This window comes from Bubalus bubalis, chromosome 8 (assembly GCF_019923935.1).
Source record: "Bubalus bubalis isolate 160015118507 breed Murrah chromosome 8, NDDB_SH_1, whole genome shotgun sequence".
NCBI lineage: Eukaryota > Metazoa > Chordata > Mammalia > Artiodactyla > Bovidae > Bubalus > Bubalus bubalis.
In genome coordinates, this window is record NC_059164.1 from 49,164,236 (window position 1) to 49,179,651 (window position 15,416).

At 44.8% G+C, this 15,416-nt stretch overlaps 1 protein-coding gene across 25 annotated transcripts in view; it reads right to left on the reverse strand.

Moving 5' to 3' along the window:
- The window catches only part of NRCAM (neuronal cell adhesion molecule), a 325,353-nt gene extending 311,267 nt beyond the window's left edge, over positions 1-14,086 (reverse strand). For 7 of the 25 annotated variants that reach the window (XM_044946615.2, XM_044946613.2, XM_025291111.3 and 4 more), the window contains exon 1: positions 13,653-13,887. The gene's annotated coding sequence lies outside the window, so the exon portion shown is untranslated. Of the gene's footprint in view, positions 1-13,652; positions 13,892-14,022 lie in introns of those variants that run through there. The other 18 variants (XM_044946605.2, XM_044946609.2, XM_006046411.4 and 15 more) reach the window with 7 other exon arrangements.
- Between the last annotated feature and the right edge of the window lie 1,330 nt (positions 14,087-15,416).

The following is a 15,416-nucleotide window of genomic DNA, read 5'->3' on the forward strand; positions in this document are numbered from 1 at the left end:
ATACAATTGGAAAAAATGTATTTGCTGAATTTACACCCTTTTTATCATATTGACTCAAGCTGACTTTCACAGGTATATTATCATTTGTTGAAGTTAAGAATATAGCTTATGTTTTGAAAACAGTCTCACCATGAAGCACCAGAAAGGGTGCCAAGCCCAAAGACTGCAGCATGAGATCACTTTATTTATTCAAAATCAAGCAGACATAGTTGTTTGATACATAGATATCTCTGAAGCAAATCTGGTCAAATATTATAGTGAATAAAATAGCTGGCACATTCTAGTTAATAAGAACACAGATTAATTTGTCTTTTATCACTTTCAGTTCCATCATCATCGTTCCTACTCACATGCTTTCATGAGGTAGGGTTCATGATGAGAAAATTGATGTTGTTTATCTTCATTTTCCAGCTAAAGGAAATTAAGTAATTAAGCAACTTATCCAAAATCACATGGTGTAGCAACATTTCTTAGACTATGCAGAGCAACCCAGTACTTCCCAAAATTCAAGAGAAAAGTTCACTCCAGCAATCTCCCAAAAGTGGACCCATGGCTTTGCACCCAATCACTCACTGCTGCTGCTGCTGCTGCTAAGTCGCTTCAGTCGTGTCCAACTCTGTGCGACCCCAGAGACGGCAGCCCACCAGGCTCCCCCGTCCCTGGGATTCTCCAGGCAAGAACACTGGAGTGGGTTGCCATTTCCTTCTCCAATGCATGAAAGGGAAAAGTGAAAGTGAAGTCGTTCGGTCGTGTCCGACTCCTAGCGACCCCATGGACTGCAGCCCTCCAGGCTCCTCAGTCCATGGGATTTTCCAGGCAAGAGTACTGGAGTGGGGTGCTGTTGCCTTCTGAAACCCACTAACTAGTTGGGAAAGACCATGCTGTAACTCAACTCACATCTTATTGAGTTGGAATATAAAGGAAAGTACAGATAGGAGTGCTCAATAGCCAACCCCAAAGGAGAAAGTTCTATTTTTAAAGCTGCAGCCTGAGCTCTCCTGATCTGTTTCCCACACTAGCCTTTTTCCACTTTGCATTTCAGTACTGTATGCCTCACTTCTGATTTCTTCCAGTTCAGAGGGTGAAAATCAATCTCAAAAAGTGCCTCAGCTCAATCAATGTGCAGCCACCCAGAGACCTCCGGAGAGAAGTGGAGAGCACCAGCTTCAGACAGTGAAGGGAAGGAAAGCCTTGTGCAAATCTGGAATCGCCAGCTGCCAGAAAAGGTAGAAAATTACAGAGGAACTCTTTGGGTCACAAGGATGTCATTTAGGGCTCCACAGTGGCAATTTCAAAAATGGCACCCTTCTGGATGGAGTGATTTCACCTGCCTGCTCAACTGTTTAATTGAGATCCAGGAAACAAATTATAATCATACAGAATCCAGGCATGAAATTATGAATGTGGGATTTTCCATGGTCTAGACTTCATTGTTTATGTCCTGAAACAGGGTGGGGGACAAAATCCCCCAAATTTTCTCCAACCAAAGATCCACTTGACATTTTGCAACATTCATGGATTCAGTTATTTATTCATACATTCGTTCATTCATCAAACATGGGGACTTGTGCATATACATTACCATGCATGAGAAATGCAGCTGAGGTTCCTCGTGGAACAGAACACTGGGTTTCCATGCGTAGAAGACTGGGGAAGGCTGACAGAATTCTATTATGAGCAAAGCCAAAAATGCCTGGGTTATCTGGATGACAATTTTGTTATCAGTTTTCCTTTTTCATGAAAGAACTGGCCTCTCAATGTTATCTAAAGCAAATATCAAATATTCTCATACAATCGAGGCAGTTCCCCTCACCTACCACCTGTCTACCTCTTCAATGATTTTTATTTAGCCTTATTTGCTTGAGTTTCACTTGGTATTAGTATCTATCATGTTCTTTATTCATCTACTTTTTAGATAGTCTTGAAAAACTATTTGTGAATTCAACTTTGATAGGAGCAAATGCACTCCAGTATTCTTGCCTGGAGAATCCCCTGGATAGAGGGGCCTAGCAGGCTACAGTCCATGGGGTCACACAGAGTTGGACAGGACTGAGTGACTAGTGCATGCACACACACACGCGCACACACACACACACTCATCATAACATCCTTGTGCAAAGTGAAGAGTCTTCTTTAACTTTAATAATCACCCCAAATATGCTTCGCAAGTTCCCATTTTCATATACCTAATTTTCTCTAGCTGGAGCCATCTGTATATAGAGGAACAAATAGCTGGAGAGAAGAGATGATCTCACGAAGAATTTAACTGTGTTATGCTGAAAGAACTAACCTTTTGACTCCTGGTGAATTCTGTTCAACGTCTTTTTTCCCCAAAATAAATGATGTACTATCGGTTTTTGTTTTGCAGAGTGACCTATGAGTTATTTCTATTTTCTAATGTCAAGTTACTTCGGTGACCTAAAGTGCCAAAATAAAATCTTTTTAAAATATTTAGAAAGGAGGGGATGGATAAATCAAGAGTTTGGGATCAACATATAACACCACTATGTATAAAACAGGCAAACAGCAAGGACCTAATGTATAGCATAGGGAATCAAACTTAATATCTTGTAATAATCTATAATGGAAAAGAATATAAAAAATATATATATATATACGAATCGCTTTGCTACATACCTGAAACTAACACAACACTGTAAATCAACTATATTTAAATTAAAAAAATGTTAAATATATTTGGTATTGGATGCTATGGAGATTAGTCTCCATTAGCCAAGCAATTGACACAAACATTTTTATTCTCCTTTCTCTTCTTTTCAGATTTTATGAATAAGTTATTCTCTTTCGATCACTCTTTCATTCTCTCCTCATTACCTAAAATGTTTCTCGCTCCTTCTGCCAGAGGAGACTTCTCTGGGATGTTACAATTCTCACCTGAGCCTTCCTTCCATTTGAATCCTTCACACTCACTAATCTCGACTCTTTCAAACCCAGTCCAAACAAATAAATCTGACCGCAAATTCCCACCTTCCCTGCTGTTTAATGAGTCCCCTCAGAGTTCGGGGACAGCAATAAGCCCTTAATGTATTATACCTTCCAGTATGATTTTGTACCACGGTAACTCTTACTAGAAACACATACAGAGCCATGGAGTTTTTAAACCCTATCCCAACTATGAAAATGCAAGTTACCTTAAAATCTATTAATATGAGACATACAAAGTATATATCATGATTTACGTAAAATACAACATGTGGTTTAAGTTATATAATCAAATCTGAAGTCAATTCACTTTTGTTTATATTACACTATTAATTATCTCTAAATTTTTATTTTACTGTTTTGTTCATATTACCATCATTTCATCATTATTTTGCTAACAGCAGAACTATTCATTTGAATGTATTAAATGTATATAAAAAGGCTTTTCACTATCATGCTACTAACCATCAGAACAAGATTATATCATCAAGTTATTTAAATGGTCACAGGGAACTCTGTGCTCAGTACTCTGTAACAGCCTAAATGGGAAAATAATTTGGAAAAGAATAGATACATGTATATGTATAATTGAATCATTTTGCTGTACACCTGAAACTAACACATTATGAATCAACTATACTCTAATATAAAATAAAACATTTTAAAAACCACAAATTACTCCCAAATTATTTCAATAACCCTGACTTCCCAGTAGCTATATTATTATTCCAGTTATATACACAGCTGACTTCTCCTTCAGAAATATTCTAAATCAGATGCTCCTGACCAAACTGAATGAGGAAACCATGTACTGTGTTAAAAACTTCAATAGAATCTATAATGGTGATGGACTCCTACAAGAAGCAGAAAGCTGAAATCACTCTGCATAAATACACTCATATAGGAAACAGCACTGAATAGTCAATATTTAGGCCAGATTTATCTTGTCATATACCACAACAATCAATACCAAAACACTGTAATGAGATTTTACAAGGGACGCTGATTGGGCATTTCTGTGTTTATTTCACTGGAGCCTAGCAGGGAAGGGGCAGGACAGCCAGAAGAGTATTTGCAATGCAATTAGTGGAGGACCAGTGCATCTGAGTGTATGCCAGACGCAGGGGCCTCCCCTAATTCACGCAGCCCAGCGTGTTAATGGGGTGCACAACATCGAACTGAACTTCCTACAGTTTGAAAACTTTTGTCAGTTAACTAGATGTTTACCGAGTGCCTAGCTTCGGCACTCAACATCTAGCTCTCTGGATGTGGTTCCAGCACCATCTGTCACTTAAGCTTCCCCAGATTCAAAAATTTCAATTCAAACTAATCTACTCGGCACTCTAACTGAAGCTATAATTCAAACTTCAACATGAAGCTTGAATTCCTTTTCAGTGTTCTTCAACTTTGACCCAGCTCCCCCCCGCCCCTCCTTCGCTGAAAAGGGCCAAGACAACAGCCCAGCAAGTGGGGCAGGCAAAACAGACCTCCTTTGTTCACTTTTGTCCTTTCAGCTCCCTATTGAGGTGAGGGACTGAAAAGCCGCACAAGGCTCTGGAAGGCAGCGGCGCACCAGCTCCAGCCATCCCTCCTCAAAGACCCAAAAGCTCCAGGACGAAACACTTTCAACAGTCCATTTTTACCTTAAAGGCATAACGAATGGAAGATTACTACATTTCCCTTTCCCTTTCCCTTGAGAGAGAATCTGTTAAGGGTGTTTAACAGGAGTTTGGAATGTTCGTCCAAAATGTATGCTGTAAATCATACCATTCATACGCCAGGGGCACTGAAAAGTGGCATGAAATTAGCTTTAAAGTTGAAATTTGGAGAAACGATCAGTCCGCGTTGAATACATCTACTGAATTTTTTGAATGCTCTCAGCCCACTTGAGAAAGATAAATCAAATTCACTGCATATTACACAGTTGAAGACCTCCTACAGGATTCCCTCAGATGGCCTTGGGAATCTATTTTCTTGATTCCAGAGGACTTTAAACCAATACGCCATGCACATCAGAAAATTCATATACACATATGAATATGGATGTATGCTCAAAATGTTCTTTCCAACCCTTCGTATCATCATTTAATAAGAAGAATCTTTTTAATTCTTATTTTATTTTTTATTTTCATTTATTTATTTGGCGGCATTGGGTCTTAGTTGAAGCACATGGGCTTAGCTGTCCCACAGTATGTGGGATCTTAGTTTCCAGACTAGGGATCAAACCTGCATCCTCTGCATTAAAAGGCGGATTCTTAATCACTGGACCACCTGGGAAGTCCCAAGAAGAAAGTTTTAAGTATCATTTTCACTGGATAGTAATGTGTCCTTTTCACTTTCATGTGAATTAAACAACGCTTTAGCAGGGAACAATATGGAAGATAACCAGGAAACAATTAAGACAGGGCAAGATTTGTTTGTCATTCCTGTTTTTAAACAGAATAAGCCATTTGAACAGTATGGGGAGTAGATGAAAATTTGTAGGTTTATTCCCTTTATCACTGGCACTTCTTTTTTAAATTAATTATTTTAATTGGAGGCTAATTATTTTACAGCTTTGTACTGGTTTTTGCCATATATTGACATGAATCAGCCACGGGTATACCTGTGTCCCCTGGTCCCAAACCCGCTCCCACCTCCCTCCCCATCTCATCCCTCTGGGTTGTCCCAGTGCACCAGCTTTGAGTGCCCTGCTTCATGCATAGAACTTGGACTGGTCATCTATTTCACAGATGTTAATGTACATGTTTCAATGCTATTCTCTCAAATCTTCCTACCCTCGCCTTCTCCCACAGAGTCCAAAAGTCTGTTTTTTATATCTGTGTCTCCTTTGCTGTCTTGCATATAAGGTCATCGTTACCATCTTTCTAAATTCCATATATATGTGTTAATATACTGTATTGGTGTTTTTCTTTCTGACTTACTTCACTCTGTATAATAGGCTCCAGTTTCATCCACCTCATTAGAACCAACTCAAATGCATTCTTTTTAATAGCTGAGTAATATTCCATGGTGTATATGTATCACAGCTTCCTTATCCATTGGTCTGCCAATGGACATCTAGGTTGCTTCCATGTCCTGGCTATTGTAAACAGTGCTGCAATGAACATCGGGGTACATGTGTCTCTTTCAATTCTGGTTTCCTTGGTGTGTATGCCCAGCAGTGGGATTGCTGGGTCGTATGGCAGTTCTATTTCCAATTTGTTAAGGAATCTCCACACTGTTCTCCATAGTGGCTGTACTAGTTCGCATTTCCACCAACAGTGTAAGAGGGTTCCCTTTTCTCCACACCCTCTCCAGCATTTATTGTTTGTAGACTTGTTGGTGGCAGCCATCCTGACCGGCATGAGATGGTTCCTCATTGTGGTTTTGATTTGCATTTCTCTGATAACGAGTGATGTTGAGCATCTTTTCATGTGTTTGTTAGCCATCTGTATGTCTTTTTTGTAGAAATGTCTATTTAGTTCTTTGGCCCATTTTTTGACTGGGTAGTTTATTTTTCTGGTATTGAGCTGCATGAGCTGTCTGTATATTTCTGCGATTAATTGTCAGTTGCTTCATTTATTATTATTTTCTCCCATTCTGAAGGCTGTCTTTTCACTTTGCTTATAATTTTCTTCATTGTGCAAAAGCTTTTAAGTTTAATTAGGTCCCATTTGTTTATTTTTGCTTTTATTTCCATTACTCTGGGAGTTGGGTCATAGAGGATCTTGCTGTGATTTATGTCAGAGAGTGATCTGCCTATGTTTTTCCTTTAGGAATTTTATAGTTTCTGGTCTTATATTTAGATCTTTAATCCATTTTGAGTTTATTTTTGTGTATGGTGTTAGAAAGTGTTCTAGTTTCATTCTTTTACAGGTGGTTGACCAGTTTACCCAGCACCACTTGTTCAAGAGATTGTCTTTTCTCCACTGTATATTTTTGCCTCCTTTGTCAAAGATAAGGTGCCCATAGGTGCATGGATTCATCTCTGGGCTTTCCATTTTGTTCCACTGATCTATATTTCTGTCTTTGCCTGGCACTTCTTATATTCACTAGATTTTCAGTCACTTGAGGGAAACCCTGTATAAGACTTTTAAAAATTAACCTTTTCTCATTTGAAATTTCAAGCTTGTAGGCCAATAAAATAGGTCAATGACACTGACACCACATCTTCCTTATTAGCTCAGCTACGCAATTATAATTGGGTGGTGAGTTTACTCTGTCACCTTTGGAGATTCTGTGGTGGGGAAAAGTGCCTAATACAGACTTGTAATTGACAACTCAGGCACATCCCTAAACAGTCAGCATACTGTCTTTCTGTTTCCAGATATGAGGCAAATGTGCTCTTCATCTGGGTTAAAATAATGGTGTCAATTTTTTTAATAAAGTAAAAGCATACTAATATGGAATCTAAGGGAAAGTTGCTCTCTTTGAAACTCCATGGAATTCTCCAGGCCAGAACACTGGAGTGGGTAGTCTTTCCCTTCTCCAGGGGGTCTTTCCAACCCAGGGATCAAACCCAGGTCTCCTGCATTGCAGGTGGATTCTTTTCCAGCTGAGCCACAGGGGAAGCCCAACATGAAATCCAACCTCAGAGCAAAATCACTTAGGACAAGAGAACTATAGACATATAATACTCTAATTCAACAGTTTTTTTTTTTTTTTAAATCACATAAATGTGTGTCTCCAAGGCTGGTTTCTCCAGGACTAAGACACATATCCCACAGCATCCATTTCATGCTCTGCACAAAGTATAGGCTCAATTAACACTTGGAAGGAACCACACATTTCCTTATTGGTAAACAATAAACCATTAAGTTATAAAACACTGAGTAGCTTATTCATAATACATGTTATATTAACTTATGCCTTTCAAAAGTAACAGTTATAATTCTTTACACCCATGAGGCTGGCTAATATCAACAAAAGAGAATGTATGTGTCAGTGAAGATGCAGAAATACTGAACTCTTATGCACTGCTCCTGGAAATGTAAAATGTAAAACAGCTGCCACGGAAAACAGTGGTTCTTCAAAAAATTAAAGTAGAACTACCACACAACTGAGCAATCTTACTTCTGGGTATATACCCAAAAGAAATGAAGGCAGTGATTCAAAAAGATAGATCTATACACCCATGTTCATGGCAGTATTATTTACAATAGCCAAAACATGCAAGCAGCCTAATGCATTGACAGATGCATTTAAAAAAACACCGTGTGTACATACAATGGAATATTATTCAGTTTTTAAAAAGGTAAAAAAAAAAAATTCTGACACATGGATGAGCCTTGAAGACATTATGCTAAGTGACTTAAGCCAGTAGAAAAAATGCAGATACTGTATGATTCCACTCATGAGGTAATCGGGGTGTCCAATGCAAAGACAGATAGTAGAATGATATTCAACAAGAGCTGGCAGGGGGCACGAGGAGTTACTGTTTTAATGGACACAGAGTTTCAGTTTGGGAAGATGAGAAAAGTTCTGGGGATGGACAGGGATGATGGTGCTAGTGGTAAAGAACCCACCTGCCAATGCAGGAGACGGAAGAGACACAGGTTCGATCCCTGGGTTGGGAAGATCCTCTGGAGGAAGGCATGGTAAGCCCTCCAGTACTCTTGCCTGGAGAATTCCATGGACAGAGGAGCCTGGCGGGCTACAGTCCATGGGGTCGCAAAGAGTCGGACACGAATGACGTGACTTAGCACATCACAGCACAGATGGCTGCACAGCAATGTGAACTAACTGATGCCACTAAGCCCCCACAGTTAAAAATGGTTAAAACGGTAGATTTTATGTTAAGTATATATAAACACCACAATAAAAAAGTAACAGCAAATAAATTCACATTTTCTACAAATATCTTGCATTTGCTCCCCCCTTCTAAAGAAAACCTGGTATTGAACATGTTAGTGCTGCTAAAACTGGAGGCAGAGCCACTCCCATATTTTCTCCATGCCGCCCTCTCCTTCATATTTTGAGAGGGGAAATCAACATTCATCAGTTCCTCGTGGCACATTTTCTTGTTCTTAGAAACTCTAGCCTTTGATGCCAATAAAGACTCTTTCAAACTAAAGGGGCTTTTCATTTTTCTGGGTGGACAAAGGTTAAATAAAATGTGCCACTGGATTCTTGTCCCTAGCATCTCTGGAAGCTAGCAGAGCCCTGCCTTCTCCTAGGTCCTCACCTGGAAGGAAAGTTCTGGGTTCCTTGAGGTGGGGGAAACATGAAACATAAAAGCAAAGGTGCTTCTAAATGTATTTTGTAAATTCCAATCATTCCAAACCATCTCAGCCCTGGTGATTCAGAGAGTAAAGAATCTGCAATGCAGGAGACCCATGTTCAGTCCCTGGACTGGGAAAATCCCCTGGAGAAGGGAATGGCAACCCACTCCAGTATTCTTGCCTGGAGAATCCCCATGGACAGAGGAGCCTGGCGGGCCACAGTCCATGGGGTTGCATAGAGTCTGACATGACTGAGCGACTAACAAACACACACTAGTACTTGAAGGCTGACCTCAAGCAGTCTTTGGATACAAACAGACAAAATGTCCTATAAAAGACTACCCAAGGAGCTCCATATTCTAGTTGAATCTGCTATGGGTTACCATGCTTCTCAGATGGGAAATGTTCTTTGGAAATGAGGATGAGACTCCAAAGGCGGCTGGCAGAGGCAGCAAATCGACGTTATGGACTGAACTGTGGCCCCCAAAGCCATCTGTTGAAGCCCTGATGCTCAATGTGACTGTATTTGGAGATAGAGCACTTTTAGGAGGTCATTAAGGTGAAATAGGGCTTCTCTGGTGGCTCAGTTGGTAAAGAATCCTCCTGCAATACAGGGGATTGCTTACAGCACAGGAGACCCAAGTTCAATCCCTGGGTCTGGAAGGTCTCCTGGAGAAGAAAATGACAACCCACTCCAGTACTCTTGCCTGAAAATTCTCATGGACTGAGGAGCCTGGTGGGCTACAGTCCATGGGGTTGCAAAGAGTTGGACACGACTTAAGAGACTAAGCCACAAGGTGAAATGAGATTATATGGGTGGGGTCCTAATTCAATAGGTTCCACGGCCTTATAGGAGAGGAAGAGAGGGAACTCTTCATAGGTGCAGTCTGAGGAAAGGGTATATTCGCACACAGGGAGCCATCTGCCAGCCAGGAAAACAGCTCTCACCAGAACCCAGGCTGACACTCTGGTCTCGGACTTCTAGACTCTAGAACATCTATAAGAGCATGAATGTCTGTTTATAAGCTGCCCAATCTATGTGCTTTGTACAGCAGCCCAAGCTAACTAAGACAAAGACCTTATGATTTCATGGTGACACAATCAGGAATTAAAAGCCTGGTGTCTTGGTGGTTACCCTTAGGGGAACGTAATGACCGGTAGGAGCCACAAGAGGGCTTTCTTGAACCTTCATAAAGTTCTGTTGCTTGATTCGAACACAGTTACACTGTGTATTCAGTCTATGCAAGTTTATCAACTGTATATTATGATACGTGGGAAAAGAATCTGTGTAAGTCTGTAGCCATAAATGATAAAAACCAGTATTAGTCTCCCTGAGGGCAGGAGCTCTGCTTTACTCAACACTGCATCCCCAGGGCTTAGGACAGCAGGCCACACACTCAGTAAATGTGAATAAATGAATGAATGAATGAAAATATCTCTTTACCAGAAAAGCTTCATGAGGGGGGGCCATTAAATAGCTCCCTTGTACATACACTACATCATATCCACAGATTCTATTTCTATTTAACTGATCATACAAGGAAAACTATCCTACATGAAAGAATTATTTGAAATAATTCTTCAGGAAATTTTCTACAGTCCAAGTGTACACATTCTTAGCACCCTCTCACCCTCCTGCAGCACTCACACCCAACGCATTCTCACATCAGCCTCACCGGAAGTAGCATTTCCGAAGATGACTTTGCTTTTCATTTACTGTCCCTGCTGCGTGTTGTAAGCAGACTGGCCTACAACCCAAAGACCTCACCAAAGCCCTATGTTAATCGGCTGGGTGACCTCTCTGAGCCCCACTGTATTCATTTGGAAACCCAAAGGTTAAGGAACAGTGTTTCCTTACAGCTCTGAAATTCCTGAATTGCCTGAAATGTTTAGCAACTTTCCTGTAACAAAGTAAAAAGCAAACTGAAAAAAAGACCATGAGTCAGTAGGATTAAGAAAGCAAAATGAATTCATTTTTCCAATTGGTCAGTCGATTACAATCATCCTAAAAGCTATTCCAGGAAGAGCTGATTTCACTTTCCTTCAAATTCTTGTTTCTTTCAGTCAACAAGGAGCATCTTTATAAATGTGCCCCAGTCATACACTTAGGATAGCTAACGCTTTCCTAAGATTCTATACTAGGGTCTTATTCAAAATCAACATCCAATTTGAGGAGGAAAACTGCCACAGTCAAAAGATTCAAGGCTGGGGACCTGAAATCGAAATGTATGTATGCCAAATGGAAACGTTTGCCTTTTCTTCAAGTTTTCTTAAAAATTCTGATGTGCCAGGAACCTCTCAGCCTCTCTGGAATCGCAAGGGGTCATAGTCACTAAGAACAGTCCAGTGACTGCAACTAGTTGGACTGTGGGTTAACAGACAAGTACTTAAAAGCTAACAGAAATAAAGGAACATGTAAAGGAATTGAGGGGCAATACAGTGCAGTAAAAAAGGCTATTTCACAGTACAAGTCACTGAATTACAATATTGACTGTTACTAGGAGGTTTGCAGGGGCCAGAATTAAATGGGCTTACAATATGTCCTTGATTTTGAACACTGGGTGATTTTAGGCTTCCCCTAAACTGATGACAAGCTTCCAAAAGGCCACATTTTCAGTCCTGGATGGGCAAAAAGCTAATCCTTGCTTCCTCACTTCCTAGCTATGTGGCCTTGGGAAAGTTACTTGACCTGTCTCCAGTCTCCTAATTTTTAACATGTGGCTGCTGTTTAAATTGAGATGATAGATACATGTAACATGCACAGCGCCCCGCACCTCCGACGCGCACTCAGACTCTCATTACCCGTAAAGATCAAAGTATCCAATTGCCTAAATCCACTTCAGTACTTCTGGCAGGTCTCATTTACTAGTAAGCTATTATTACAATATTTTAATAACAGGGCACGGTTAGCAAAAACAGTGTGAACCGAAGTAGCCCAACCTCCTTCCATAACGTTTGTATTCAGTGGCTACTGTGTTCCTTCCTGGAGAGCCCCAGGGGGAGCTGCTGGTGCAGAACTGTCTCCCGCCGCACGACTCTCTTCTCCATCTCTTCTCGCTAGCGCCTAGGGCGAGGAGAGGTCCTGAGAGGTCCCATCCCTCAAAGCTGCACCTCTGCGTCTTAACCACGCGGGATCAGGAAGGAAAAGAACACTTTGCGCTTAGGACTGACTGCTCCGCGCTGGATGCAGTCTCCGGCTGGAACTGTTAGAGTGAAAACGACAGGAGAGAGGCTGGGTGGGAAAGGCACGCCAGCGCTCGGCGCCCTCCCCCCTCGCTCGCAACTGCACAGGGACGGCCCCCCGGAGGGCGCGGGGGACAGAAGATGCTGCTGCGGACCGGGTGGCGGGCGGGAGGGGAGGTGACCGAGAGGGGAGGGGAGAGTCTGGCTTACCAACCTGACCCCTCTCCACCCCTCCCAACCCCCTCGCTCCGGGTCCAGAGAGAACCCTCCGGCGGTGCTTGCTGCCCAGAGTACCCGGCTCTGGGAGAAATGACTTCTTGCACAGCGGCACCCGGGTTCTCCCTCTGCGCACGGGCAGATGCGGGCAGGGAATGGCTGGGCTGCTGTATGGCCGGGGACTCGCGCGCTGCGGCGCCCACCCGCACGACGTGCCCAGTGCCGGGGGCGGTGCGCTGCACAGATGGCGCTCGCCGGGAGATGGATGCTCCGAGCTGGCGGTGACGGCCAGCTCAACACAACATCCCGGAGCGAAGCTGTTGCCAGATCCCACCGGTGGGAGCCTGGGCAGGGAAGGGGCTCTGAGTCAGCCTCAAGCCCCGGCGAGCCAGCCCCAACAAGTCTCAGCCCCGAGAGGCCAGGCGAGGCGCCGGGGCCCCGGGGCCCTGCACCTGTAGGGCCGACAAAGCCTTCGGAAAGCCTCCCATCCTATTGCTTTCGGGTGTCTCTCCTGTCTCCTATCCTTGGTTCCCCAAGTTCTCTCCAGGCTGGGGAGAGTGGAGGTCGGCTCGCCCCTGAACTCCGGCGATCCGCGCAGGTGTGAGCGCATCCGAACAAAGCCCACGCCCAGCTGTGTCCGCCGGGGCCGGAACGCGCATACGCCCGAGCGCGCCGGCTCCGCACCTGCGCTCCCAGCCCTGCCGGCCCTGCGGCGTGACAGCCCGTGCCCTCCGCTCTCCTGCCCAGAAAGCCGCAGTGCCGGCTCCAGCAGTTTCTCCAGGCCCAATGGCCCCCAAAGCCACCTCCAGACAGGGCTTCCCGGAAAGTGGGGGGCACGGATGCACAAGTTGGCCACAGTCTGGGGAGGTGACGGGGGCCCGCCGACGCCGCTGTATCTCAGCCTGGCCCGCACCCGGCTCCGGAGGAGAAGGGGGGAGTTGATGACCAGGTTGGCCCTGCCGCAGGCAGAGCTGGCGCGGCTCTAGGAAGCCCGGGTATTCCGGTGTCCCGCTGACAACACGGCCGACCCCCGCGTCCTCCTCCGTTACAGCCGTCGCCGGTGAGCGGGACCGAGTGTCACTCTCAGCCACGCACGGAGCTACTCACTTTCTTACGCCGCGCCCACCGCTCGGCCCCGAGCGCCGGTGTCTTCAGTCTCCGACGAAGCTGTATCTCCGGCAGCCCTGCGCCGTCCCTTGCGCCCGCGCGGCTCAGGCTCTGACTGCGGCTCGCGTCAGCCGGCAACCCAGGCGAAGCAGGGCTGGCCCGGCGCCCGCGCGCCCCCGCCAATGCGCCCTCCCGGCCCCTCCCCGTGCGCCGCTCTCCCTCCGCCTGCGGGGCCCGCTGCGCGATCCGCCCCCACCTCGCGCTCCCCCTCCCCCCCGGTCTCCCCCGCCTCTTCCCCTCCCGCCCCAGCTGCTGCTGTGGCGAATGGGCTCTGGCCGCCAGCGCCTCCGGGGACTGGGTGGCCCCTCACCTGAGCGGCCGCGCCATCACCAACCCACGTCATCCTGCCAGCGCGTGAAGTGGTGGCTGTCGGGGTGGGGGTGGGGGCCTGGGGAGGGCGGGGGCGGGGGCGGGGGCGTGGGGAGCGTTCCGGGAACGAAGATAGCTGGGATCTGGAATTTGGCTACAAAAGATGTTCCAGAAAATAATGAGTGGTTTTGAAATACCACTCTCCTGGGTTTAGGTTTCTGTGCGAGGTCTGTGGTCTGCCCCGGCTACACCTTCTTTTAAAGCATTTAATTTCTTCGAAACTCACCAGTTGGGATGGTTGAAACTGACATCTTTTTGTTTTGCACCTCTTCTTTCCAAAGAGGGAAGCTTTAGCTGTCTGTTCCCGGCGGGAGTTGGATCATCTGGTCCCAGAGAACAGGGTTAGTTCACATTCGCCTATTTTTCAGATTTGAGAGCATTTATGGAGAATTATTTGCAAGGTAAAGAGAGTTACGATTTTCTAAATGAGTAGTATTTTAGCCAACACACTGCGGGCTGCAAGGTTCAGACTCCGAAGCCCGCTCTGAGCTGCATGCTAGCTGATGTCCAAGATCCCTATCCTGACTCTCAAGCTCCTCACAGGTTTGCGGCCTGGCCTCCCTGGGCTTCTTCCCAGCCACCAGGCGTCACCTCACTTGACTATTTACTGCGGGCGCCAGCCCTCCCTCCCCTCTGCTGGAGCCTTATTGCCTTCCTCTCTCGGTTAATTAAAGAAGACTTTAGTGGAACCCCGCATCTCCTTTCCTCATCCCCAGGCTCCAGGCCCTGTGCTGGGGCGGGATTCAGGAATAAAAAAGGCACAGGGTCATGCTTCAAGGTCCTGATGACTCCTTTGCTCTACTCTACCTTCAATGTGAACTTGCCACTTCAACCCACAGCACCAGGCATGCCAGTGAGCAGCCTTTTCTTTCTCCTGCTGCTCCATCACTCATCCTCTCTTCCCACCAGCCAAAGGGTGCTCCAGCCACGTACCCACCTCCTGTTCCTGAAACATTGTGATCTCTGGCTAATGGATCTTTTCAGAGTTGTTCCCTCAGTCCCATCACTCTTCCTGCCCTGGTCATTACCCCACCTCTTGGGTACCTCCCACCTCTCTTCAAATTGTCCAAATCCCCCTCTGAATTTTTCTTTTTTAAAAAACAAAAAGAATGTGATTCTATGATACCCTTACTTAAAAGTCTGGTCTGGCTCTCTATTGCCTGTAAAGTGAACTCCAGTCTTTCCGGCACACTCCCTCACAGTCTGTCCCTAACTTCACTCTCCATCTCCAATGAAAAGAATTTTCATAACTCTGAGTCTCTGGATGTGAGATTTCTTCCATCTAGAATATTCTTCCATCTTTTTTCATCTGGAAAACTCATGTTCATCCCTCAG